General features: G+C 41.8%; 1 protein-coding gene across 2 annotated transcripts in view; it reads left to right on the top strand.

Moving 5' to 3' along the window:
* Window positions 1-26,974, top strand: part of CMTM8 (CKLF like MARVEL transmembrane domain containing 8) — a 43,408-nt gene that overhangs the window by 1,392 nt on the left and 15,042 nt on the right. The gene's annotated exons all lie outside the window — the stretch shown is intronic.

Genomic DNA, 26,974 nt, shown 5'->3' with positions numbered 1-26,974 from the left:
TCGGACACGACTGAACGACTGAACAACAAAAATTTATTGATAAGTATTTTATATCAGAGGTGGGGAACCTCAAGCCCCGGGGCCAAATCCAGGCCTCCTGGCATCTGAATCTGGCTCTCTGGGGTTCCTCAGATGTTCACGCCCCCTTCCCCCCAATTGTTGATCTTTGGCAGTTTTGCAGCTTTTGCGCAGTTTTTCCCCTGTTTCCAAAGGTTGCAATACCTCTTAACTTCATTCTACAATATGCTGGTGTTTTTTGCTCTGCCCCTTTTACATTCAGCCCTACCCACCACTGGAATGTGTCCCTCAAAAGATTCTCTGAAGTGGAATTAGAGCCGTTGGTATGAAAGCGGTTCCCCACCCCTATTTTATATTTATAAATTAATATAACGATTAACTACATATTTATATAAATAAATATTAAATACTTATATTTATTAACAAATAAGGTATGTGTGGGGCTGGAGGCCAGAGAAAGCCAAATCCTAGCTGCTGTTCCCTGTGACTTGTAACACTAAATGTGCATTGCTTGTAGGGGCTACTCAATGTAGGATGGAGGGAGAGAGAGAAAGGCACTCTGTATGTGCTCCCAGGAACCTTCATGGCTTCAAAAGTGTCAGGAGTGATCCTTGGCATTACAAACAAGCCCTGTGGCTAAGCCTGGGCAGAAATTAAGCCCTAGCCAAACTGCAATGTGTAACATCAGTTTGAAGATGTGATAAGGGAACAGAATGTTTTTCCAGAGGGGAAGTCATCTATTGCAGCAAAAACAATGAAGAGTCTAGTGGCACCTTAAGGACTAACAAATTTATTATGGCATATGTTTTCATGGACCAGAGCCCACTAAGGGCACAATCCTATGCGTGTATAGAAAGAAAAAAGAATGGCTGGCTGGGGAATACTGGAAGTTATAGGACTTTTTTCTGTCTGAACATGCATAGGATTATGCCCTAATAGAATACATTTCCCTGGGGCTGCCCATTATATTGAAGGTGTTTCTGCCTAGTAGCTGTAACTTGTAGACCAGTCTTCAAGGAAAGAAAGGAGGAAGAAAGAAAGAAAGAAAGAAAGAAAGAAAGAAAAGAGGGGTATGCATTAAGATCATGGGTTGTATCCACAATCTGACTTCCTTTGACAGAAGGGCTCTGTTCATGGAATGTGGTTTTGCCTAATTTGGGGGATCCTCTTTCCCCCTATATCATGACTCACGCTATTCAACAGAGTCCCCTGATCCTCCGTGTAGCATTTTCAGGGGGCTGGGAGGCTGCCATGGGGAGGAGGGGGCGGGAAAGTTTGCTTCCATCAGCCCAGTTTCACACAACTAAATGTGGAACTAACCTCATATGGACAACGGTTAAAGGAATAAGAATATTCCTGTATAACATTATGAGAGATCGGAAATATGCAGGGATGGAATGATCTATTGGTTTTAAATCGGCCTTCAGAAGTGCTATATCCCATTCTCTCCTCAACCTGGATTTTGCTCTTGAGTGTGTCACCCAACAGTATCCTTGCAAACTTCTCCCCATTTTGCGGGGATTTCATTCAACTCCAACAGACCCCTTGGACAGCAGAGAGTTTGGACAAAGAGCATGTCCTGGTATCTGATTCAGCTTATCAGAATGAAAGCCTTGAGGAAGCACCTCGGGTTTGTCTTCCGTTGTTTTGCTGAAACAGATGGGCTACAATGACTGGTGGTGGTCTAAGCAGATCAGATCATTGTGGTAGATAATGGATCTATATCTGAATCCGGGTGTTAGGTGAATCCTGAGTAACTAAAGCAGAGTGACTCTGTACATTCATGGCAGACTTTATCCCCTGTAAACACTCCAGTACCTGTGCTCGGAATCTCTTTCTAATAAGCCTTTGGTAGAGAAGAGAAAACAAGCTTCCCAGGTATGTAGCTATTAGCTCAGAAATCCATTACAAGAATATGTGCTGTAGGAGAACAGCTGAGGAGAGAAATGAGTGTGTGGAGGTGTTTTGAGTAATTCATTATCAGGGTGTGTAGTATGATGTGGCAAGTTGGATGTAGGCTTCTTGTACCACAGGGGGTATTACGTTATTCACCATTTTATTTTTATTTAAAGGTATTTATTTTTCCATTGCATATAACAACTTACAATCAACATAATTTAAAATAATAACTTGAGGAAAACAATAGGGGAAAAACCCAGTTGATAAAACAATTACAAAAGGGGATAGGGCTCAGAAATCAGGCGTGCTGTATTTATTTACTTTTAATAGACTTGCCCCACTGAAAACAATGAAAAATCTTAACAGCAGTAAAACAGTACAATAGTTAAATGGTGGCTAAAACAAGCAGCAATAAAATGCCCTTCGAACTTTAGAAGTTGAAGGCCTTTGAAAATAATGCAGGATCTTTGCTGGACATCAAAATGACAACGAAGTGGACACCAGGTGATTCCCCATCCGGAGATGGTTCCAAAATCAGGGTGTCACAAATGAGCAACCGAAACAGAATGGTCTTTGCCTGGCATTTATTTACTACATTTCCATGCTTTTCAATAGCCAAATATAGCAATGAAACATAACCTGAAATCTAAACCAAATTAAAACAGCCACGGTTGCAGTACTCAAGGGAGATTTCACATTACGGTGCGTTTTATGTCTGTCTTGGAGTTTTTGAAATCAGATGTAAGGTCTGAACTCAGCTTTGAATGTATGATGTAGAATTTTGTTCCAAACATGTTCACTAACATTCTTTCCATCTCCAAGGCAAATCATTGTTTATGTTTACATCATCTGTCTCCACCCCCTCAGGAATAATTCCATTTGAGTTTTGTCAAATGGTGGCTACTTCCTAATGTAGGAACAGGTTCTCAAATTGTCTTAGGGAAGATAAGAACGTCAGAAGAGCCATGCTGGATCTGAACAAGGGCCCATCTAGTCCAGCATTCTGTTCACACAGTGGCCAACCAGCCGTCGACCAGGAACGCACAAGCAGGGCATGAGCTCAACAGCACCCTCCCACCCATGTTTCCCAGCAACGGGTGTACATAGGCTCACTGCCTCTGGTACTGGAGGTAGCACATAACCATCAAGACTAGTTGCCACTGATAGCCTTTTCCTCCAGGAATTTGTTCAACCCCATTAAAAGCCACCCAGATTGGTGGCCATCACTACATCCTGTGGCAGCAAATTCTGTAGTTTAACTATGTGCTGTGTGAAGAAGTACTTCCTTTTTTCTGTCCTGAATCTCCCACCAATCAGCTTCATAGGATGACCCTGGTTCTAGTATTTTGAAAGAGGGAGAAAAATGTCTCCCATGATGATTACTTGCGGCGAGTAAGGATTTGTGGAAGAAGTTGTGTTTGATTTCAAAAGTTATGCATTTTCTACAAGGAATGCAGTGGCACTTCTATGTAGGAAGAAAACGACTGAGACCTGTATGTCAGTCATAATGTGTGACGGTTTGTTGTTGTTCAGTCGTTCAGTTGTGTCCGACTCTTCGTGACCCCATGGACCATAGCACGCCAGGCCTTCCTGTCCTGTGCTCTCTCCTGGAGCGTGCTCAAGTTCATATTCATTGCATCCGTGATGCTATCTAGCCATCTCATCCTCTGCCGTCCCCTTCTCCTTTTGCCTTCAGTCTTTCCCAGCATCAGGGTCTTTTCCAGAGAGTTTTCTCTTCGCATTAGGTGGCCAAAATATTGGAGCTTCAGCTTCATTATCTGTCCTTCCAATGAGCACTCAGGGTTGATTTCCTTTAGGATGGACTGATTTGACCTCCTTGCAGTCCAGGGGACTCGTAAGAGTCTTCTCCAGCACCATAGTTCGAAAGCATCAATTCTTCGGCGCTCAGCCTTCCTTATAGTCCAGCTCTCACAGCCATACATTACTACTGGGAAAACCATAGCTTTGATTATATGAACCTTTGTCAGCAAGGTGATGTCTCTGCTTCTTACTATGCTGTCTAGGTTTGCCATAGCTTTCCTCCCAAGGAGCACGTGTCTTTTAATTTCATGGCTACAGTCACCGTCTACGGTGATCTTGGAGCCCAAGAAAGTAAAATCTGTCACTGCTTCCATTTCTTCCCGTTCTATATGCCAGGAAGTGATGGGGCCAGATGCCATGATCTTAGTTTTTTTAATGTTGAGTTTCAAACCAGCTTTTGCACTCTCCTCTTTCACCCTCAACAAGAGGCTCTTGAGATCCTCTTCGCTTTCTGCCATTAGGGTGGTATCATCTGCATATCGGAGGTTGTTGATAATTCTCCCAGCAATCTTAATTCCGACCTCTGATTCATCCAACCCGGCATTTCTCATGATGTACTCTGCATATAAGTTAAATAAGCAGGGTGACAATATGCAGCCTTGTTGTACTCCTTTCCCAATTTTGAACCAATTGGTTGTTCCATGTCTGGTTCTTACTGTTGCTTCTTGACCCTCGTACAGGTTTCTCAGGAGACAGGTAAGGTGGTCTGGTACTCCCATCACTTTCAGAATTTGCCACAGTTTGTTGTGATCCACACAATCAAAGGCTTTAGCGTAGTCAATGAAGCAGAAATAGACGTTTTTCTGGAATTCTCTTGCTTTCTCCATGATGCAGCGAATGTTGGCGATTTGATCTCTAGTTCCTCTGCCTCTTCTAAACCCAGCTTGTACTTCCAGTAGTTCTCGGTTCGCATACTGCTGAAGCCTAGCTTGTAGGATTTTGAGCATCACCTTGCTGGCATGTGAAATGAGCGCAATGGTGCGGTAGTTTGAACACTCTTTGGCGTTGCCCTTCTTTGGAATTGGAATGTAAACTGACCTTTTCCAGTCTTGTGGCCACTGTTGAGTGTTCCAGATTTGTTGGCATATTGAATGCAGCACTTTAACAGCATCATCTTTTAGGATTTTAAATAGCTCGGCTGGAATACTGTCATCTCCGCTAGCCTTGTTGTTACTAATGCTTCCTAAGGCCCACTTGACTTCACTCTCTAGGATGTCCGGCTCAAGTTCAGTGACCGCACTATCATGGCTATCAGGGACATTCAGATCTTTCCTGTATAGTTCTTCTGTGTATTCTTGCCACCTCTTCTTAATCTCATCTGCTTCTGTTAGGTCCCTGCCTTCTTTGTCCTTTATCATGCCCGTCTTTGCACAAAACGTTCCCTTGAGATCTCCAATTTTCTTGAAGAGATCTCTAGTCTTTCCCATTCTGTTGTTTCCCTCAATTTCTTTGCATTGTTCATTTAAGAAGGCCTTCTTGTCTCTCCTTGCTATTCTCTGGAACTCTGCATTCAGTTGGGTATATCTTCCCCTTTCTCCCTTGCTTTTCGCTTCCCTTCTTTCGTGAGCTACTTGTAAAGCCTCATCAGACAGCCACTTGGCTTTCTTGCATTTGTTTTTCTTTGGGATGGATTTCGTTGCTGCCTCCTGAACAATGTTACGGACCTCTGTCCATACTTCCTCAGGCACTCTGTCTATCAGGTCTAATCCCTGAAATCTATTCCTCACCTCCACTGTATATTCATCAGGGATATGATTTAGGTCATACCTGAACGGTTTAGTGGTTTTCCCGACGTTCTTCAATTGAAGCCGAAATTTTGCAAGAAGCAGCTCATGATCTGAGCCACAGTCAGCTCCAGGTCTTGTTTTTACTGACTGTATGGAGCTTCTCCATCTTTGGTTGCAAAGGACATAATCAATCTGATTTCGATATTGACCATCTGGTGACGTCCATGTGTAGAGTCGCCTCTTGTGCTGTTGGAAAAGAGTGTTTGCTATGATCAGCATGTTCTCTTGGCAAAACTCTATTAGCTTTTGTCCTGCTTCATTTTGTACACCAAGGCCATGCCTGCCTGTTATCCCGGTGATTTCTTGACTTCCTACTTTAGCATTCCAATCCCCTATGATGAAGAGGACATCTTTTTTTGGTGTTAGTTCGAGAAGGTGTTGTAGGTCTTCATAGAACCGATCAACCTCAGCTTCTTCGGCCTCAGTGGTTGGGGCATAGACTTGAATTACTGTGATGTTGAATGGTTTGCCTTGGATTCGTACTGAGATCATTCTATCATTTTTAAGATTGTACCCCAGTACTGCTTTTCCGACCCTTTTGTTGACTATGAGTGCTACTCCATTTCTTCTAAGGGATTCTTGCCCACAATAGTAGATATGATGGTCACCTGAATTAAATTCGCCCATGCCTGTCCATTTTAGTTCGCTGATTCCCAAGATGTCGATGTTCAATCTTGCCATCTCATGTTTGACCACCTCCAGCTTACCTTGATTCATTGATCTGACATTCCAGGTTCCTAAACAATATTGTTCTTTACAGCATCGGATTTTCTTTTCACCACCAGACACATCCACAGCTGAGTGTCCTTTCGGCTTTGGCCCAGCCGCTTCACTCTTTCTGGCGCTACTTGGAAATACCCTCTGCTCTTCCCCAGTAGCATATTGGACACCTTCCGACCTGAGGGGCTCATCTTCCGGCGTCATCTCTTTTAGCCTTGTGATACGTTCCATGGGGTTTTCTTGGCAAGAATACTGGAGTGGGTTGCCATTTCCTTCTCCAGTGGACCACATTTTGTCAGAACTCTCTGCCATGACCTGTCCGTCTTGGGTGGCCCTGCACGGCATAGCTTATGGCTTCACTGAGTTACGCAAGCCCCTTCGCCACAACAAGGCAGTGATCCATGAAGGGGTGTGTGACGGCTACACAGATATATTTTGCTGTGGAGTTGCTGGTTGGGGATGAGGGGAATTTTAGTCCAACCCACCTTTGAGAGGGGGTACCAGGTTTGCCAAGTCCAGTGAATACCAACTAGGAACCTGTGACTGGCCCTATCATCCTAGCATGTGTATACTCCATCTAATGTAATGAAAAAAGTGCAAGATAGGATGCACACCAAATTAAAAGAGAGAGAGGGGTTTTATTAGACCTTGATGTTCTTTTGCCAGGGGTCGGGGGCAGGGTGTATAACTTCTTTTCAAGACAAATTGGAAAAATAAAGAGTGAATTCCAGCCTGATTAAAAAAAAAATCCATGGGATGGTCTTAACTGGAGTTGACCTGTGGTCTAGAGCTCTGTATATTGTTGTTGTTGTTCAGTCGTTCATTCGTGTCCGACTCTTCATGACCCCATGGACCATAGCACGCCAGGCCTTCCTGTCCTGCGCTCTCTCCCGGAGCGTGCTCAAGTTCATATTCATTGCATCGGTGATGCTATCTAGCCATCTCATCCTCTGCCGTCCCCTTCTCCTTTTGCCTTCAGTCTTTCCCAGCATCAGGGTCTTTTCCAGAGAGTTTTCTCTTCGCATTAGGTGGCCAAAATATTTGAGCTTCAGCTTCAGTATCTGTCCTTCCAATGAGCACTCAGGGTTGATTTCCTTTAGGATTGACTGTATATTGTTACTATAATGTTATTCTATTCTATTGCCATAACTATATTTTGGGCTGTGGACTCATTCAGGACTTTTAAGAATCAAATTTAAAAATCAGTTACCTTGTTATTAACCAATTAGTTGACTAAGGGCACAATCCTATGCGCGTTTAGACAGGAAAAAGCCCTACAACTCCCCACATTCCCTAGCCAGCCATGCTGGAAGCTGTAGAACTTCTCTGTCTAAACATGCATAGATTGTGCCCTAAATTTTAAATACACTTCATATTGCAAAACCTCAGTGCAGGTGTGTTTTTGAGGATTTTGAAGGAAAGGGATGGTTTCTTTTGCGTGTAAGGCAATGTGCTATTTAATAAAACCCATCACTCATTACTGTAATACAGAATATTTCAGTAAAATGCCAAAAAAATAAATATTTTTAAACGTATAAACTTGTTCAAGGCCCATCAGTACTGTGGAAGATCCAGATATGAAATCTGTGTTGATTTGATTTTAACTGAGCACTAGCTTCTTTGTTTGCCCATGTGTCTTAGGAAGGAAAGGCAGTATATTGTCACCCTAAGTGCCCCCTTCGGGCCTTACCCTCTCATGTGATTCACATCATGTGAAGGAGATGCGGAGTTGCATCCGTTAGCCCCACCCTTGCTGTTGCGTCCCGCCAGATCAGTAGGCTCTGCTTTGACTTAGAACCCTGCATGATCAAGGTTCTTCTAACTCACAGGGGGAGCTTACATGCATAGATCAGGCTTTACTGCATGGAAGCTTACATGCTTCACAGGCGGAGCTTACATGCATAGATCAGGAATTACTGCATGCAGGGGTGTGTGTGTGTGTGTGTTGGGGGGGTGTTAAAATTTCCCACCTAGCTGATTTTTTTGCTTTAAATCTCCCCACACACATGTGGGAGCTAGAAAAAAGTGTGTGTGTGGGAGCGGGGGGACTCAGTGGCTGCCAATGGAATTTTTTCTCTTTAGCCCTTGTGTGTGGGGGTGATTTTAAAGGGAAAAAAAAGGCGGGCTGGGGAGGTTTAACCCCCTCTCTTTCATACCCACACATGGTGATCCAGATCTGGATCAGGGCCCCTGTACATGTACATTGGAGTAAATAAAAATGTTAAGATCACCTACATGCTACACATTTACCATACTTTATGGAACTTTACTTTAGCCCTGTGCAGTCTGTATGGCTGTAAGGTCCTAAGAAGTACAAGCCACAGAGCTGTTACTTGTGGACAGATTCATGGGGTTCTTTTTTAACCCTAACTATATTATTGCTGATTGTTCATCTCTATCAACTTCATGTGTATTTGAAGTGCCACAGAGGCAAATCTCATTTACCTTTGCACCAACCCTTGAGAGGGAAGCTGTTAGAAACTGTAATACTATTTCATATTAAGATAGCTAACTTGAATGGCTGAAGCATAGTGTGTGTCTTTGATGGCAGTGTAACCTCTCGTGTAGAGCAAGGGCTGCTTTAAAGCACGATATTTTACTTTATTGAGATTAGATAAATGCATAAATGTTATTTGCTCTGAGGTAAAAGAGTTATCCCAAGCGAAACCATTACTTCATGGGAACTCCATGTGAGTATAAAGATCCACCCACAGAGATCAACATGTAACTATAGCAGTCCCCCCCCACCTTTGTTAACAGGTTATTTACACACTTAGGGGCTGAACCTCTGAAGCTGCTTTATAGAACAATCAGGAGGTAGCTCTCGCCTGCAACACTCGTTAACTGACACACTGTGTGGTGCTCTGCCAAATTTCCTGCAAGTTGTTAGAGACTGTGGGGTGCTTTTATGTTGCTGCCAAATGCTTTTAATGTATACCTCTGACCCCTGAAATAAAATGGAAACATTTTCAATAGCAGAAAATATTTTTATTTTCAAACAGTGATCCATAAATTAGTTAAATCAGACAACGTACACATAACATCAGAAACACTGCCACTACAGTCTTGAAGTCTCTACTCCAAAACATTATATTGAGTGCCACAGTAGGTTTTTGATGTGCTCCACCCCCAGTGCAAATTAAATTGAAGTGGTTAATGATCGGGGATCTAAAACACTTTGTTCCACTTGTCTTTTTGTAAGCACTTTACTTTAGCTTTTATGAATTGTTCTGCTTAACCGTTTGGCGATGATGATGATGTAAAGGCCATTTGTTTGATTGCATATATCTTGATGTCTTGAAAAACGACTGTACTTTTGCAGATCAACAATGAGTTAGTGGCATGCCTAATTCCCTCCCCCCATTGTTTCCAAACCAAAGCAGCCAATAGGATAAAATAGCTTCACAGTGCAGGAGAAGAATTCTGTTTAAAAAGTTGCAATCATATATACCCTTACCTGAGAGTAAGTACTATTCAGCTCAGCGGGACTAGAATTAAGTAGACATGCATAGGTTTGCACTGTGATATGTGCTATTAGCAGCCAAGAATATTGGCAAGGAATTGGTAGCAATGAGCGAAAGTCCCCTTGTTATTACTTTGATCAAAAACTGTGTGCGCGCTTGTGTGTGTGACGGGGGAGGGATGAAGATCATCACACTGAGGATGGGTTTTAGGCTGCAGTCCTCTACTTGCATACCTGGGAGTAAGCTCCATTGAACTCTATGGAACATACTTTTGAGTAGACATATATAAGATTGCACTGTTAACATCTTTGCGATATAGGTGAGATTCTGTTTTAATATGTTGAGGATATTCTGAAATCAGCATGATGAAATATTTTCTTAGATTTATCTTATTATTTACATCTTTCTCCCACCTTTCCATGCAAGGCACCCAAGGCGGCTAACTCAAAATAAATAAAACTCAAAATAGCCATACAATAAAAATGCACATCATAAAAAACAGAACATATAAAAACAGAAGCTAATTAATCAGCCCAACAGGCTAATGATCTGTCTATCTTAACAAGAAGATATTTGCCAATGGTGTAGCAATAAATTTTGAAGTGCAGGCACTCATCAGAGTCCCCTAGCTATGCCCTCCAAATGCATAACATTTGTGTTGATCCATATCAACACAACCAGTTCTAGCAGTTTTCATCTCCACCAGGAGTGGGTCCTTTGTAAAGCTAATGAGTCTTAATTGCCCATTCAAAACCAAGCCACCCCCAAATAGTTTGCATTACAAGAGGGATAGTTCACAATAATGTTGTTGCAGCTACTGTGAGGATTACAGCTAAACTCAGAGGGAACAGGAAAGCTACAGGGGGGTGGCAGATGGTGTCATGCCCATGCTAATCAGGAAGTCCTGGCACTTCCACTCTGTGAGCCCTAATGCCACTACAACACTGGTCTTTGCTTACTGAGAGGGAGGTAGACAGGCCTTTCTGGGAAGGGTGGTTCTGGAGCTTGGCTGCAGCTGCTGAGAGAGCCCTCTCCCACATCCCTGCCCAATTCACCTTTAAAGTATTTGAAATATAAGGCTTTATCATTCTGTTTGCATTCTTGAAAATGCACTTCTTCAAATTGCTTTTCCTCTCAAAACTTGCAACAGGATTCTCAAAATGCCCTTTACTCTTGTTTGATAAGATGTGCTTGGTGGAAGGGATAATAACTAAGAGTGTACACAGGATTTTTTTTGGCTCATGGCTATGGAATAGAGATGATATATTGCTCTGAAATTTAGAAAGGAAGGAGTCTACTGCTTTAGTAGAGCAAGTTTGGGCCAGTTTTTTAAAAATTATGTGTTCTTGTAGAAGGAGGGACAGTACTCAAAAAGGGGTATGCATTTTTCACAATGCCCCAGTCAAAGCACAAAATAATAGATCACTAATATGGATGATACCATTTTTCTTACGGAGGCCCTGTGCCCTTAGCAGCTCCATGATAGTAGAAATCCACAGGCAAAGCTTTCCCCATTGCTGTATCTTTTGGGAAAAGCTTCCCTGGTTGATTTCTTCCTGTTAGGCCTGTAGTAACCCCAGTAATGCATATGCTTGTCTTCCCAGTAATGTTATGATTAAATTATGACATACTTCCAAGCTGTTCCAAGCTTGGCAGAATGTTCAGGTAAGGATGTCTTTATCAAAGCATTTTCTTTTTCGGCAGGAGGGGTCTGTTTTTAAGGAACTGTTAAGCTGAATGTTCAGAGACTATTGAAACCTAACTTCTTGACTCAGTGGTGGCATTATTTCAGAAAAAGTAGGATAGCCAAAAGCTTGGTGAAATTCTTGCAAAATACTGTGTTAGAGTTCTCTTGTTGCATTTCTGGTATGGAATTTGAAAGGATTTATTTTTTCTCTAGAGAAAAAAAAAGATAGAATTTGGGGGGAAATAGCAAGTGTTTGAAAACCCTGGTCTGTCTGATTTGCTGATCCAAAGGAAATGATGGGAGACTTATTTTTTCAACAGCTTACTCAGATATATGATGGCAGGTAAGCTGTGTCAAGAACGGGCAGCATTATTTGCTACCAAAATTTGGCCTCAAAAGTGAGGCTTCTAGAGCCTGCAGTACAGAGTTCTAGTGCCACAGCAAAGACATGAGTCTCCTTCTACTGGCAAAGGGATACTTATAGACTACTGCTCTAGCTTTGATTGGCACATTTTAATGCCCCACTTTCCATTCCTACTTCTTGGAGATCCAGAGGTTTCAGAGGGACAGAGCTAAGTACCCATTTAAATCAGCCTTCCCGAACTTTGCTGGGATGCTGGGAGTTGTAGTCTAACACATCTGGAGGGCACTAGGTTGGAGAAGGCTGAATTAAATCAATGTGACTTGCAATCTAATCCTATGCAAGTTTACTAATAGTAAGTCCCATTGAGTTCAGTGAGGCTTAACCTGAGGTAAATGGGTACAGGATTGCAGCTTTAAAAGAAATTGCTCATACTTAGTTTAAGTTTCAGTCTCAGGCTGGTCAAGGCTCCTGTAAATAAGGCTCTACCAAATATCAGGTAGGTTGAAGGAGTGATACCATAGAGACAGAAAGCAGAAACAAATGAACCATTGTTCTTAGTACATTTTGATTGAAGCTGTGAACCAGCACCTGCATTTATTTAGTTCCAAGCAGTCTATTGAACAATCAGTGCCATATCATGGTGAGTGATTCAGTATTGAAGAACTTGTAGCCACAAAATAGGTTGTTACATATAACTGTACTTGCTCAGTCTAGAGAATCCTATAGCTGCTGTGTTACTTTTAGGAATCTTGCAAATTTGCTCCTTTTATGCATCTCTGAGAGAGACACTTCTGAATACATATCTGCAGGCCAGCTGGCTGTTTTGGCCAAATTTTGAACTCCCATCTGTTTAGATAGTGTTAAGCATGTGATTTGTAAAGTGACCTTGTTTGCAATCAGTGTGCAGCCAAGATTTTTTACAAATCCTGAGCAATAAGTTGATAGATTGTACCAGCCTTCCACAACCTGGTACCCTCCAAATGTTTTGGATTTCATCTCCCAGCATTCCTGACCATTGGCCATGTTGACTGAACTGATGGGAGTTGTAGTCTAAAACATCTGGAGGGTACCAGGTGGGGTTAGGCTGGGCTATAGAGTTATAAACATAATTAACATGATCGTTTTAAATGTCATCTGACATTTATGTACTGCATAATATTGATGTGGATCTGTTTAGTTGTTTATGAAATACTGGAAGACAATACTTCTGATATACAATAACAATTTGGTTTGATACAAATTCATTTTTCCTGAATGTTGGTAGCCATCTTCATCTGTTGTTGCAAAAATACAAAGTGTTTTGTGGCACCTAAAAAGCCTTTCGTGGAATTAGCTTTTGTGGGCCAGAGCCCAATTCATTAGATGCATGGTTGTCCTTCAAGGGCAACTAAAATGATCAAGGGGCAGGAGCATCTCCTCTATGAGAGAAGGTTACAACAGCTGGGATTGTTTAGCTTGGAAAAAAGGAGGGTAAGGGGAGACATGATAGAGGTCTACAAAATTATGCATGGTGTGGAGAATGTGGATAGGGAGACATTTTTCTCCCTCTCTCAAAATACTAGAACCCGGGGTCTTCCTATGAAGCTGATTGGTGGGAGATTCAGGACAGATGAAAGGAAGTACTTCTTCACACAGCGCATAGTTAAACTATGGAATTCGCTACCACAGGAAGCAGTGATGGCCACCAGTTTGGGTGGCTTTCAAAGGGGGTTGGACAAATTCCTGGAGGAAAAGGCTATCAGTGGCTACTAGTCTTGATGGCTATGTGCTACCTCCAGTACCAGAGGCAGTGAGCCTATGTAAACCAGTTGCTGGGGAACATGGGTGGGAGGGTGCTGTTGCGCTCATACCCTGCTTGTGCGTTCCTGGTTGATGGCTGGTTGGCCACTGTGTGAACAGAATGCTGGAGTAAATGGACCCTTGGTCTGATCCAGCATGGCTCTTCTTATGTTCTCCACTGAAAGGAATATTCATGGATACAGACAGAAGAATGGTGGGGCAGGGAGGAAAATGGTTGCTACTACAAAGTGAGACCAGAAGGCCCAGCAATCCTAGAGGTAGTAGTGGGTGTGCCATCTTATTCAGAGCATTAATGACAGGAAGATCCAAGCCAAGAGTCTGACCTACCTACACCCCTACTGGTGATGAATTAGAATAGTGGACATTCAAATCTAAATAGGAACAATTACTTTCTGGAGTGAACTAGTCACTCCCTGTCTCCTTCCACCACAAGCAAATCCCAACTCTTCACTAGCTTCATTCATGCTGGAGTCCTCTCTGAAAAAATTGTTGATGGATGGCAACTTTGAAGCCTTTTACAAGGAGATGGAAATGCTTCCGCTGTTGGTTTTTGAGTGTTACCATTTTTAATGACTGCTTTGTGTACCATTTATTCTTTCTTGCAGAGGCACTCCAATATAAATGGACACGTGCATTGCTGGCACATGATGGCATGCAATAGGTTAGGCAATGTGTAGAGGTGAATGAGCCCTTGATGATATGCTATTGTTGCTGGGCCCATTGATAGTGTTACTTGAATGGATATGGGAACAGAGTTGGTGCTGGGGTTTATTTTTATCTCTTTTGAGTGGTCCATTTTTGCTGGTGAGTGGTTGCTTCAGGTGGGGATGGGTGACCTGTCTGTAAGCAAGGGCAGGCCTTAATCCCAAGGCCTACAAAAGGTCATCTTCCAAGACAGGTTATAAATCTTTGTTGATGCCTAGTGGAAAAAATACGTGTCTTGACTGCCCATATAAAACCCATTAACGAAAGGGCCAGTTGAACCTCTGTTGAGACCATTACACAACTAGGGTGCTGCCACTGAGAAGGCCTTATCTCCTTTAACTGCCCGTCACACCTCCCTTGGTGACAGAACATACAGCAGGGACTCCAATCATGATCATAACTGATGGGCTGGTTCATATACGAGGAGGCAGCCCTTCAGATATCCTGGTCCCAGGCCATTTAGAGCTATATAAATAGTAACTAGCACTTTGAATTGGGCCCAGAAATGATTAGGAAGCCAGCGCAATGACACAACATTGGTGTGATATGATCCGAAAAGTAGGTACTGGCCTAAAGCACGCTGGCCACTGCGTTTTGATCAGCTGCAGTTTCTGAAGCAATTCTTCATTGATGCCCCAGGATACCTTTAATTTTTCCCAGCCTCCTTAATTCCATACAGCCACCCATCTCCATTCAGTTGATTGCCAGTATCAGTTTGTTATCCATTTTGCTCCCACCCCAGCCAAACTCCATTTAACAGCAGCAATACTGCTTGGTGACTTTTCACCAAGTGGAGGAGAGTCAGGTGGTTTTTTTAAAAAATGGACCAACGCCCTAGTGGGTTCTGATTCAAACAAGGCCCAGGTACTTGTGCAGAAAAAAGCAGTGAACAATCTTTGTACATTTGTGCTGGGATGTTTCTGCTGCAAAGTAGCAGAACATGAGATTGGGCTGTTGGTCTAGTATAAAAACTGTGTTTTACAGTAATGTTTTTATAGAAGGGGATGGGAATCTCTTCCAGTTTTCATTTAATTTCATCTTTTAAGTTTTGAACACCGATAGGAGATCCCAAGTCCTCATCTTTTTTGAAATGCTGCATTGTGTGCATCCCTATCTATGAAACTTTATTGAGCAAATATTTTACTGAAATTTTACATTGTGGCAAAAGATAACATTGTCATAAAATACTAGTTCTGCAAAACACGTATTTCTAACAAAAGAACTTTTAGGATGAAAAATTCATTTTCAAGAAAAGCAGTTTACTTTCTACAGAACAAGATAATTGATAAATCTAAATGGTCAGAAAATAACACTATTTTTAAAAATATTTTTTTCTTGTTCTCATTAGAATTCTTGAATTGTGTATAGCTTTTCTCACAACCTATACAATATATAATATTCTGAGATTATTTGATAAGTACCTGATTTCTAACTTCTTTTTAAAAAATCAGCATTGTAAGGTCATTATGATGAATTTTCAAGAATTGCCACCAGTTTCCAGTTTTATATAGATAGCTTTCCCTAGTAATTACGTATGGTATATGGGGAAAATGTCGAATTTCTTTCTTAGGGTGGGTGGTTATGTGGACAGAAAGCAGAATAAATATGAAGAAATACTAACAAATCTCTCACATTTTCATATATTGCAGCTGTATTTTAATTCCAACAAGCACACATATAACACTAATACAAAGAAACTCTGAATTATAATAGACAACTCAACTGTGTACTTTTTAAACTTGCATAAGTACAGATTCCTCACCTTATTTTCTAAAACATCAGTCTTTAACCCTGTGATCTTTGTAAGGACAAATTAACTGATTATATCCACCAATGTGTGTTAAATTTTCCCCTTTATTTTTAAATATAAGAAATGTATAAGAGCAAGGAATCACTAATCCTTTATCTGTTAGAATAAGCAAGCTGTACAGTGGGACACACAATACTTTAATGAGCTTATTGGGGATTTCTTTCTAGAATCTGGTTATCATCAGAAATGGCCAGGCACATTGTGCTAAACCAATTGGCTCATCCATTTGTCCAGCAGAAGAGGGTTTGCGGGGCAAATATTTGCAGAGCAAGATAATATCTGAAAGGTAATGGCCTGCTTTGAAAGTCCCATTGTTGAGGCCTGTCAAAATTCATTCTATCACACACAAGTGATAAATGAAGCTGAATTCTTTAAGTTAGTTACCTGTTGGCATCAACATTTTCCTTATAAGGTTGTGTGAAAGAACAACAGTCTCAAAACTGATTTGACTGTATGTTGGCTTTTGTTTCAGTGTGTGGTACCATCTTAGAAGCCAGAGTTGTTGAAAAAGATATCCAGTAGTTCAGAGTGGTCTTATAGGTTCTTGTTTCTCTCCAGGCGTAGAAGAAGAACATATGATGAAAATAGTCAGAATTGCAGAATAAATTAGACAATGCTAAGAAGGATAATCCCAGCAAAGTTAAGCACATGACACACTGAAATCAAGGGGACTTAAAATTGCTTAACTATGCCTGGATTGTGCCTTTGGTTTCTAGAGGTTACAGAACTTAATTTAGGGAGCAATCCTATGGCTGCTAGTCAGCGGCTAGATGGCCATAGGATATGTCGGTTTCCGGGGAACCGACCTTGGAGCTTGCGCTCTGAGGTTGGTTCCCGGAGAACTGACCTTCCTCCCCTCCTGCGCTGCCTCGTAGGCAGCTTAGAACCACTCTGTCTTTCGCGCTTGGAAGAGGAGTGTGGAGCGGTGAAAACGGGGTGTTCTGGGGGGCGTTCCAGGTCAGGGAAGGCAGAAATGCCAGTCTGACACGTCCTATGTATCGGTCCAGCAGCTGCTTCCCCCACTCTGCCTTCCCGCAGCTAGACAGCTGAATCACCTGTCTAGCCGCAAATGCAGGGTGGCTGAAGCACAGAGGGGACGATCCTGCCCTGCACTGGATAGGCGGTCACCTCCAAGTTCAGAAGTGGCCGCTTATCACCATAGGATTGCACCTTTTATTTTAATAAACAGTATACATGGAGTGCCCCTTTTAACTTATATTTTCCATGACTTACAGAGAAATTATGACAAACTTTGCTGTAATTGTTGTTATATGAACAACACATAAGAAAAATTAGATGAGAATAGCTGAAATAAGGGAGATGTCCCATTTGTGGTTGTGTTCCCCAACATCCTGGAATACACAGCAGAGTGAGAGCTTTGGGAAAGAAGGAATCATGAAAAAACAGAGACCACCTCATCTAAGATGAGACCAGAGTCCTCTGAAGGTTCAAGAAAGGTGCTATGGTCATATACTTTTGTGAGCCTTCCAAATATTAAATCCTATTGATTAAGTAAAAGTAATTATTATGTTTCGCTTATATTGATACTATTCAAGTTAATTATTTTGGAAAGGGTACAAATGAAAAGGCGATTTTATATACACATGGTATTAATTTTTAAAGGTTTAAAAAACATGGGAAGTCATTATCCTTGAAATGTAATACATTTCTGATTAATTCTTGCAGAGAGGTAGCTGTTTTCAGTCTGTTGCAGCAAAACAAGGTGTCTTGTGGCACCCTTAAGGCTAGCACATTTATTATGACATAGGCTTTCATGGACTTACTGTTGACTAGTTTATTTTTGATAAACTTTTTGGATAACCCAAAGAACCATTATATTTTGTTGAGACATGTATTCCAGCAGCACCAAAAGCTTATCAGAAATAAACTAGTCCAGCAAAAATTCATTGCTATAGCATGAACCTGGTGTCCAAAGCAACTCCAGTAATTGAAGAATAGCTATAAAAAGATAGAAAAATAGTAAAGTGATGATTCTGGCAAATTGTGTTTGGGTATGAAAACAATTCCTAGGGATAAAATACTTAGAGATCACCTCCTTCCCTTAGTGTGGCCTGTTCTCCATCTCCCTTCACCTCTGCTTTACCTTAGGCAAGCCAAACACAAAGGGAAAAACCAGACCGCCAATGTGGATAATGGGAGTAAGCAAGATACTCTGGTCATCTGCTCTCCCTTCAGCTTCTATGCTGGATTTGAGAAGTTGTGAATGGAGTGAGCCAGATGGTGTGTCTTGCCAGGATGGCATGTCATGCCAGGATGCCATGTTGATGGCGGGATTGTATAGCAAGATCCCTCCCTACCACTTGCAATCCACAGGACTTACATGCCCCTAACTTCCTTCCACCATACTGACGGTAATTTGTATAGTTTCCAGGAAAGCAGTAACAAAAACCCCAGCATAAAGTAGTAGGCAATTGTTCTGTTAACTCCATTGATGAGCACTGTCAGATGCACACACAACTACCTGTAAAAACTGTTGGTCCATTAGGAAAACAACAACAACCAAAAGCCACATTAGGGCAATAACTTTATTAGGACAAGCCAAAATGTCACAAAGCTGTGAGCGAGCTTTTCTCCAGAATTCTTTTCCAGGGTGGATGTTAAACAAAAAGGAGGGGAAAAAGGTAAGGCACACTGTTAAAGCCCATATGTTTACGGTTTGTGACAGTCTTAAAATGGAGAGTAGGAAGAGTTGTGCATACTTAATTAGATTAGCCTCAGCTAGACATGAAACAGACTTCAGGTTGTACCAAGGGCTACTGGGACAAATAACTAATATTGGCTGCTCCTCCATTTTGGGGGGAATATACAGTTTAGTAGTTATTTGGCTTCTGTCTCTTCCTGCATGACAGGAGGAAAAATTAAACTTTGGGTTGAGAGAAGAGATACATTCAGGCTCTGCATAGTGTACTATGCCTAACAATATTGGATGCGACAATCTTGACATACCAACTTTTAAATGTCAAATGAGCTCCTGTAGGTCCAGTGGTCAATATAATTGACCAAATTGTCTCCATTTGTTTTCCTTTCCCAGTAGATAAATGTCTTATCTTAGCACTAGAAAGCAGAGGTGATGTGGCAGTTCTTTAATTCTCCATTTGTCCAAGAACTGCTGGAGCACTTACAAAGCATTACATCACAAACATGTCACTAATTTATGATATCATGTTCTAGTTGGAATTAAAGAGTTGAGTACTCTGCTTAAGAGTTGCTATTCCCAGCTAACTTGTGCATTTAAGGTGCAGTTCTATGTATGTTTAGTTGTAGGCCTTTTTCCCTATCTAGATATATGTAGGATTGTGCCCTAAACTCCTCACATGAATTGTTCTACTTGCACAAACAGTATAACACTGGAAAAGGGAATGCGTGGAATTTTGAAGGTTGCCTTCATTCAGCAAGGTGTGCTTTCTGAAACAGGAAAGCTGACTGAAGTTCCAGGAGTCTCATCAATCAGTGTTACACTCTTTGTGAGTAGACTCTTTGTGTGAGCTGTTAGAGCAACCTTCCCCAACCCGCAATTAGAGCAACCTTCTCCAACCTGCCCTCCAGATGTGTTGGACTACAACTCCCATTAGCCCCAGCCAGCATGGCCAAGGGGTTGTATCTGGAGGGTGCTGGGTTGAGTAAGCCATGCTGGCAGGGGAGAGTGGAGTTGTAGTCCAACACATCTTGAGGGTGCTGGGTTGCGTTAGAGGCACAAGTAAAGCTGGCAAAAATAATTATTGAGGCAACTCTGACATCTCATTGGTTTACTTAGCTCTGTAGCCTAGTCTTACACATTGTATCAGTGCAGGACTCTGGATCATGCATCCAAAGCTCCCCTTAATCGCTTATTGGGAGATCACTTGTTTTTTGAAGACATGGCATGCTTTCCCTTCCCATATGTAGCCATACGAAAGTGTTGCTGTAAACCTGGACCATATCTATTGTTTCATGATCATCATTTGTAGGAAGTTCCTTGAATTGAAGAGTTTTAATTTTAAACTGCTTTTTCTTCATTATTGGATAACATGTCAAAAAGATCTGTAGATGCAAATTATCTTCCTGGGCTAAGTGTTTTAATAAGCCCAGTCTTGTAAGTAACCCCACAGAAGTTACTAGCCTGCAAAAAATTTTACTAGCCTGCTGGCAGAAGAGGGATGGAGAGCTGCATGTCTGTGCTGGGTTTAGGGGAGGGGTTTCCCGTCTCCAACAGCTTGCTTGGTTTCTGTGCTTGGCACAGAAGAAAGATGGAGCCCTCCTTCGCCAGTCTGCTCACTCACCTGGATACTATTCTTGATTGCCTATGGTTACCAGGCTAGTGCTTAAATACAAGGCAGAAATGCCTGTCAAATTGAATAAGCCTTCATTCCTAAACCTCAGTATATTGCTTCATTGTATAACAATGCTCATCTTAAACATTTGCCAACACTAATGATATAATGGAGACAGCTGCAGAAATCCTACTTCTTCCCCATAAAAACTGGTTGCCTCAGATCATTTCACATGTATGGGGTACAGGCAAGCATTTTGGAAGGAAATATTAGGCAGGAGGGCTGGGTCAGGTTGTATATTTGCTTTTGGCAACAATTTGGCTTGACGGCAAGATCGTGTTGCTCTAAAAATGAGTCCTTTGAACTGGCTACCTATTCTTCTCTGTGAATACAAGAGTTATGTGAGCACAGGGACATTTCTTCCATATATTCTTTTTTCCATATAGCAAGTATTGTCCTTTTCATAGAAAAGAACAGGGAAATTCCTGCATATATAGACCTCTCTAATATTCCATTTTTGGGCAAGGTGTTTGAACATATGGTGGCATCTCAGCTCCCAGGGGTTCCTGGACGAGGCAGATTATGAAGATCCCCTTCAATCTGGCTCCTGGCTTGATTATGGGGAGGGGCCGTAGCTCAGTACGTAGAGCAGCTGCTTTGCATGCAGAAGGTCCCTGGTTCAATCCCTGGCTTCTCCAGGTAGGGCTAGGAAAGGATCCTGTCTGAAACACTGGAGAGCTGCTGTGAGTCAGTGTCGACAATACTGAGCTAGATTGTCTGACTTGGTATAAGGCAGCTTCATATGTTCCTATGGGAAGGAGACAGCCTTGGTCACCTTATTGGATGATATACACTGGAAACTGGATAGGGAAGGTGTATTCCTGTTGGCTCTACTGGACATCTCTGCAGTTTTTGATACTATCAACCATGTTATCCTTTTGGACTGCTGGGATGGGACTTGGAGGCACCATTTTATGGTGATTCCAGTCCTTGGAGGGGTGGTTTCAGAAGATGCTGCTAGAGAAATCCTGTTTCATGCCAGTGGTGTGTTTCAGGCTTCTGTCTTGTCCCCCATCCTATTTAACATCTACATGAAACCACTGAGTGAGGCTATCTGGTTCAGTGTTACCAATATTATTTATTATTAGTTATTACATTTATATCCCACCTTTTTTCCTCAAGGAACCCAAGATGGCGTACATAATCCTCCTCTCCATTTTATCCTCACAACAACAACCCTGTGAATTAGGTTGGGCTGAGGGTCTGTGAGTGGTCGAAGGTCACCCAGTGAGCTTCCATGGCCGAGTGCGGACTACAACCTGGATCTCCTGACTCCCAGTCCAACCCTCTAGCCACTACACCACGCTAGCTCTCATTATATGTACTAATAACAAATTCTCTCTGTCCTTTCCATCAAAATCCAAGGAAGCTGTTCAAGTTCTGAATCCATGTCTGACAGTAATGGACTTGATGAGGACAAACAAACTGAAGCTTAATCCAGGCAAGACAAAGAGGTGTTCATGGTCTGTAGAAGACAGATCAGAGGGTTGGGACTGAACCTGTCTTGGATGGGGTTGCACTCTCTTGAAGACTCAGGTTTGCAATTTGGGTATACTCCTTGATTCAGCCCTGAACCTGGTGCCCAGGTTTTGGTGGTGGCCCAGAGTGCTTTTGCACAGCTAAAGCTAGTGTGTCAACTGTGTCTGTTCCTAGAGATGTCATATCTGGTCATCATGACATATGCCTCAGTTGCATCTTGTTTGGTCTACTATAACATGCTGTACATGGAGCTGGCTTCAAACAATGTTCAGAAAGTTAACCTGATTTAGAATGCTGAAGCCAGATTATTGAGCAGGAATGGTTATAGAGAGTACGTGACTCCCATATGACAGCAGTACCAGTCCATTTACAGGCACAATGCAAAGTGCTGTTTATGACTGACAAAATCTTACATGACTTTAAGGTTTTACAAGCCTGCCCGGGTTTTAAGGTCTTCAGGAGAGAACCTTTTTTTTTTGTCCTGCTGACATCTGAAGAGCATCTGTTGGGAACGAGACAGTGCCTTCTCAGTGTCTCTCCCAGAATTTGTAACTCCTCGTCAACGGAGGCCCATCTACCTCCTTCTCTGATGGCCTTCTATCAGCAGTTGTTTTTTATTCAGACAGGGCTTTGGCCTTATAAGCTGAGTTGTTATGGCCTTTTATAGCAGTTAGCCACCTTGAGCACCATTTAATGGAAGCAAATATAACAAATTAATAAATGAAATGGGGAAGCCTATACATGGATAGATACAGAGCTCTACGCGCAGGTCAAAGCTGCTTATGGCCACGCTGTTGACCTGTGAGAGGTGCATTATACCTCTCAGTGAACCATGTATTTCAACAGCCACTGTAGAGCAATCTGAAGTACAAAATTTTTAGGATTGATCAGAAATTCCTGGAAAATATGAGAGCTCAACACAGATTTGTGCTTTGCTGTACTAGACATTAAACAAATACACGCCATTGCCTCCAAAACAATGTCAATAATTTGCTTCCAAATTTACTCATTGGACTGCTTGGATTAGCAGTTTCTTCAGCACAGTGTGGGTGTGGACAAATTCATGTCTTTGCACTATTTGAAAACACTCGAGACTTACTCTTAAGAGAGACTTTATATACCTTGAACGTGCTGTGCTTCAAATTATCCAGAGCAGAACTTGCAAGTTTATTTTCCAGTTTGCTTAATATCTGAAAGTAGTTTATTTCACAAGCATGAATGAATGAAGGTTTTAATCAGTCCTCTGATTAAAAACTGGGTGCTACAGAGGAGTATGGGACACAGAAAATGTAGGGGGGAAAAGTATTTTAAAATATTATCTTGGTGAGAACATTTAATCCATTCATTGTCTGGTTGGAATATATTTCCTTTAAGTCTTCCTTTGAGATACTGAGCTTTTATTGCAATAGAAGCCATTTCAACATTTGTTTGTAACCTGTATTAGTAAAAGCTTTTCCTATGTTAAAGAAACAGATTCACAGAACAATACTGGTGTGGTGCCAGCTATATATAGATGATGTAGCAGGAAGGTGGAGATCTAAAAACAGCAGCAGAGATTGCCATTATTAATGAAGCAGCTGTATACAGCATTGTTCTTTTGAAGCGGTTAGAAATACTTTAAACAAACTGGCCTATGTAAATAAAGTTTTGGTCAAGAGTCATTAACAGTCACTGTTAGACATTCCTTAACAACAACAAAAATACCTTATTCAGGCGTAGCACTGACTCGATACATAAGCTGCAGTCAGACATATAACGGAAGATAGCATTTACTGCCTTTGGGGACCAATTGTAATCGGTTTCTAGGAGTGTTTGCCTTGTTTAACAGTTTGTTTAACCTTTGTTTCATAATAATGGATTGAAGAAAGTAAAAAATAAAAATCAAGGGCAATGTTTTATGAAACTGCTTATATGACGGCCATATTTCAAATAGTCCAGTATTTTATATTCCACATTTTTCTTTTGCTTCCACACCTGTCATGCAAGCTACACCTGCTGAAATTCCCTCTTCTACGCATCTATTAAAGGAGCTGTCAATGTGGAGCTCAAATCAGAACAGATATGAGTGATTTTTCTCAGCAAAGTGTTTTGCAAACTTGTCACAGCAGGTTTGCTGAAAACTCCCCTCACTACTCTGGGGCCTAGAATGTAAAAGCTCCTTTACAACTCAAAGTTCCACTGGATGACACTGTGTTAATGCAGTGGTGGCAGAAAAGAATGACTTCTTTGTTGCCATCATCACCACAAGAGCAGGACTTTAAATGGGCTGTTGCCATCCTTGCTCAAATCCATCCTGAGTTTTCTTGCACCAGTGCTCTAGATGTGAGCCTAAGTGCTTCATTGCCTTAAACTCTCTGCACAATAGGAGAGAGCATGTAGGAGTCAATTGCCCTGGTCATTTCTCCATTCCACAGATCAACCAAGGCTTCAGCAGGATCACCAGTTCTAGTGGTAGGTGAAAACCCCAGAACATTCAGAAATCCTCCTGGATCCATTCATTGGGGGTGGCCCATCTCAAGAGCCTCCCCCAACCCGCCATGCAAAGGTTCAGAGTCACAGCATATCTAAACCTTATTGTGTAGTGATCTGTCCATGATCTTTCTTTCAAATTCTCCTACCAACAGACCACTATCATCCTGGTGACCAAAAACCAGATTGAGAGTATTCTGTGCTACATTCATCGGGCCAGATATTAATCGAGACATGCCCAGGGTTGCCATGGAAGCACAAAATCCTGAGCTCCTCCCAAATGAGAGGGGCCTCAGCATGAATGTTGACGTCCCCAACACCATCGGTTTGGGAGACATCACCACCACCTTCGAGGCCACCTCTATCAGCTCAGGCAGGGAGGCATCAAGACTCCAACAGAATCCCAGGCCTGACTCAGTGCTCCAGTGCCAGTGCATACGCTAAAACCTTGGAAGCTGTCACTCAAGGTATCTCAATTCACAATAGATCACTGTGACTCCCCCTCCCTGCCTATGGTATCTTGCCTGCTGCTGCATCAAAAATCTAGTGAGCACAATTGCGGCAAGTTGACCCTCCCAGCCCAGCCCACCCGGTTTTCGTCACACATGCCAGATCAGCTTGCTCATCTGGATCAAAGAGCTCTTACCAGTTACTGACCTGGCATTGAGCAGCACTTTATGACCCAATGGGTTTTCACTAGAGCAGTCAGGAATCTGTTGGCTAGATGGTGAACCAGAAGGAGGAACAGTCACATAATGTCTCCTCTCATTTCCCCTCCACTGGCCTGTTCCACTACAACTACCATGCCTCCTCCTGCCTTTTACAATTGAAATGGCAGCACTCACCTCTTCTCCCTCCCCAAATGCATGACTGGCCCAGCCCAAAACAGCCAGCACACCCTGCAATAATAAACAGTAAGATTTTATATGACTTTCCAAGGCAAGGTTTACCTCTCCACTGTCCACCCATTCGCTGCCATGCTGCTGGGGGTTAGAGCACACGTCCAGAGGTAGGTTGTTCAGTCATGAAAGCTAATTACTTACCAGGTTGGCACAATCACGGAGGGCGAAATCAGCCACAGTTGTTTTAGGCACATAGTAGGCTCCCTGCCCTTACTGCCCTTAATTTTATTAAGATTTTTTCAATTAATTATTTGCCATGCTTCCAAGCAAAGTGCTACCCTCCAGTACTATATTTGGACTCTATGGAGTAATTTTGTATTAGGAGCTCAGATTCCAGAACTGCCTTTTATTTAGGTTCTTGGGCAAGTTACTTTTCTTTTAGTCTCTCCAGTTTGCCTTCTGGGAAATTGGAGTTTTGTGAGTAGTCATTTTATGCATGAGCACCATTTTGTGAGAGTGCTAAAGACACTCTCTCAAAATTCCAAATGTGCCCACCTTCCCGAAAAGGTTGGGAACCCTTGAATATGAATCAAGCTGTTGTGTGAATGACCACTACCTCTTGTGTTTTTAAAATCAGTTTCCTCTTGCTCTTATTGAGTGTCTTCTAGTATTCCTTAGGTAAAGAGTAGGTAATAGTTCACTATTCAGAATCACTGCTTTGAGTTTGGAGATATGCCCTCCAGATTTAGAAGTGCAAGAGAACACTTTATCTTTGATGAATTGTCCAAAGAAGAAACATATTATGTTCCATGTGAAACATTATTTAGAGGATTTAACAAAACTTCAAAACAACTCTTGTGTGAAAGGTCAAACATTAACTAGCATTACACGTACTGTGCTAATAGATTAAATTTAAGCATGTACTGTTCAGTTGAAGAAATAGATTAATCCTATGTACTGAAAGGGGAGTCTTTTACTGTCAATTTGCCTACTGTTCTAGTTGTCTCATATTTTCCCTTTAAAGTGTTTGCAAAATATGACCCTCTGCCCTCCATGTCAAAAATGAAATGCAGTCTTATGGTGTACCCAACAAGCATGCCATAGAATCTGATATCCAGTTGCAAAGCTTGTATATGAATGAGAAGACTGAGTGAACTATAAGTATTACACTATTTGATTTAGTAAATAACTTGCTGGCATTACAAGGCAGCTGTCTAATGCGCTATGTTTCATGTTCCACTCCTCGGCTGAGGGCCTGTGCCATGGTAGCTCTTTTTCACACCCTCTGTACAACCACTAGATCCACAAGTCTTCAGTATTTATTACATGATTATATGCTTTGTGAGATCAAGCTAACTGAATTTTTTAAAAATCCCTAGTGTATATTTATGCGATGAGATTTGGCAATGCCTGCATTGTGTTTTCATTTTAGAGCCAAATTACGAATTCTACCAGTGCCATATAATAAGCCCATTTGCATTCCCCTGCCATTATTTATATTTGTTGCACAATATTCAGGTTTAATGTTTGTACCTATTTCCAGAAAGTGGATTTTAAAAAAAATGTTGCTTGTTCTTACAATTTGGGGAAGGAGGATAGAGATTCAAAGAACATGGTGTAAGGAGGAGGAGGAGTGTAGACTTGAGGCTATGGGAAAGGATTGAAACTGTTCTAAATTACTGCTTTTGGTGATCGCTGAAAGCCCATCTGAAGCCTGTTCTAATTTCTAAGTATTAAGCAGTAACTATACACACAATATAGCCAAAGTTAAGCACTTT

This window comes from Heloderma suspectum, chromosome 5, assembly GCF_057233095.1.
Source record: "Heloderma suspectum isolate Gila_16-S chromosome 5, 16-S_ref, whole genome shotgun sequence".
Lineage (NCBI taxonomy): Eukaryota > Metazoa > Chordata > Lepidosauria > Squamata > Helodermatidae > Heloderma > Heloderma suspectum.
This window is presented reverse-complemented; position numbering and strand designations above follow the sequence as displayed.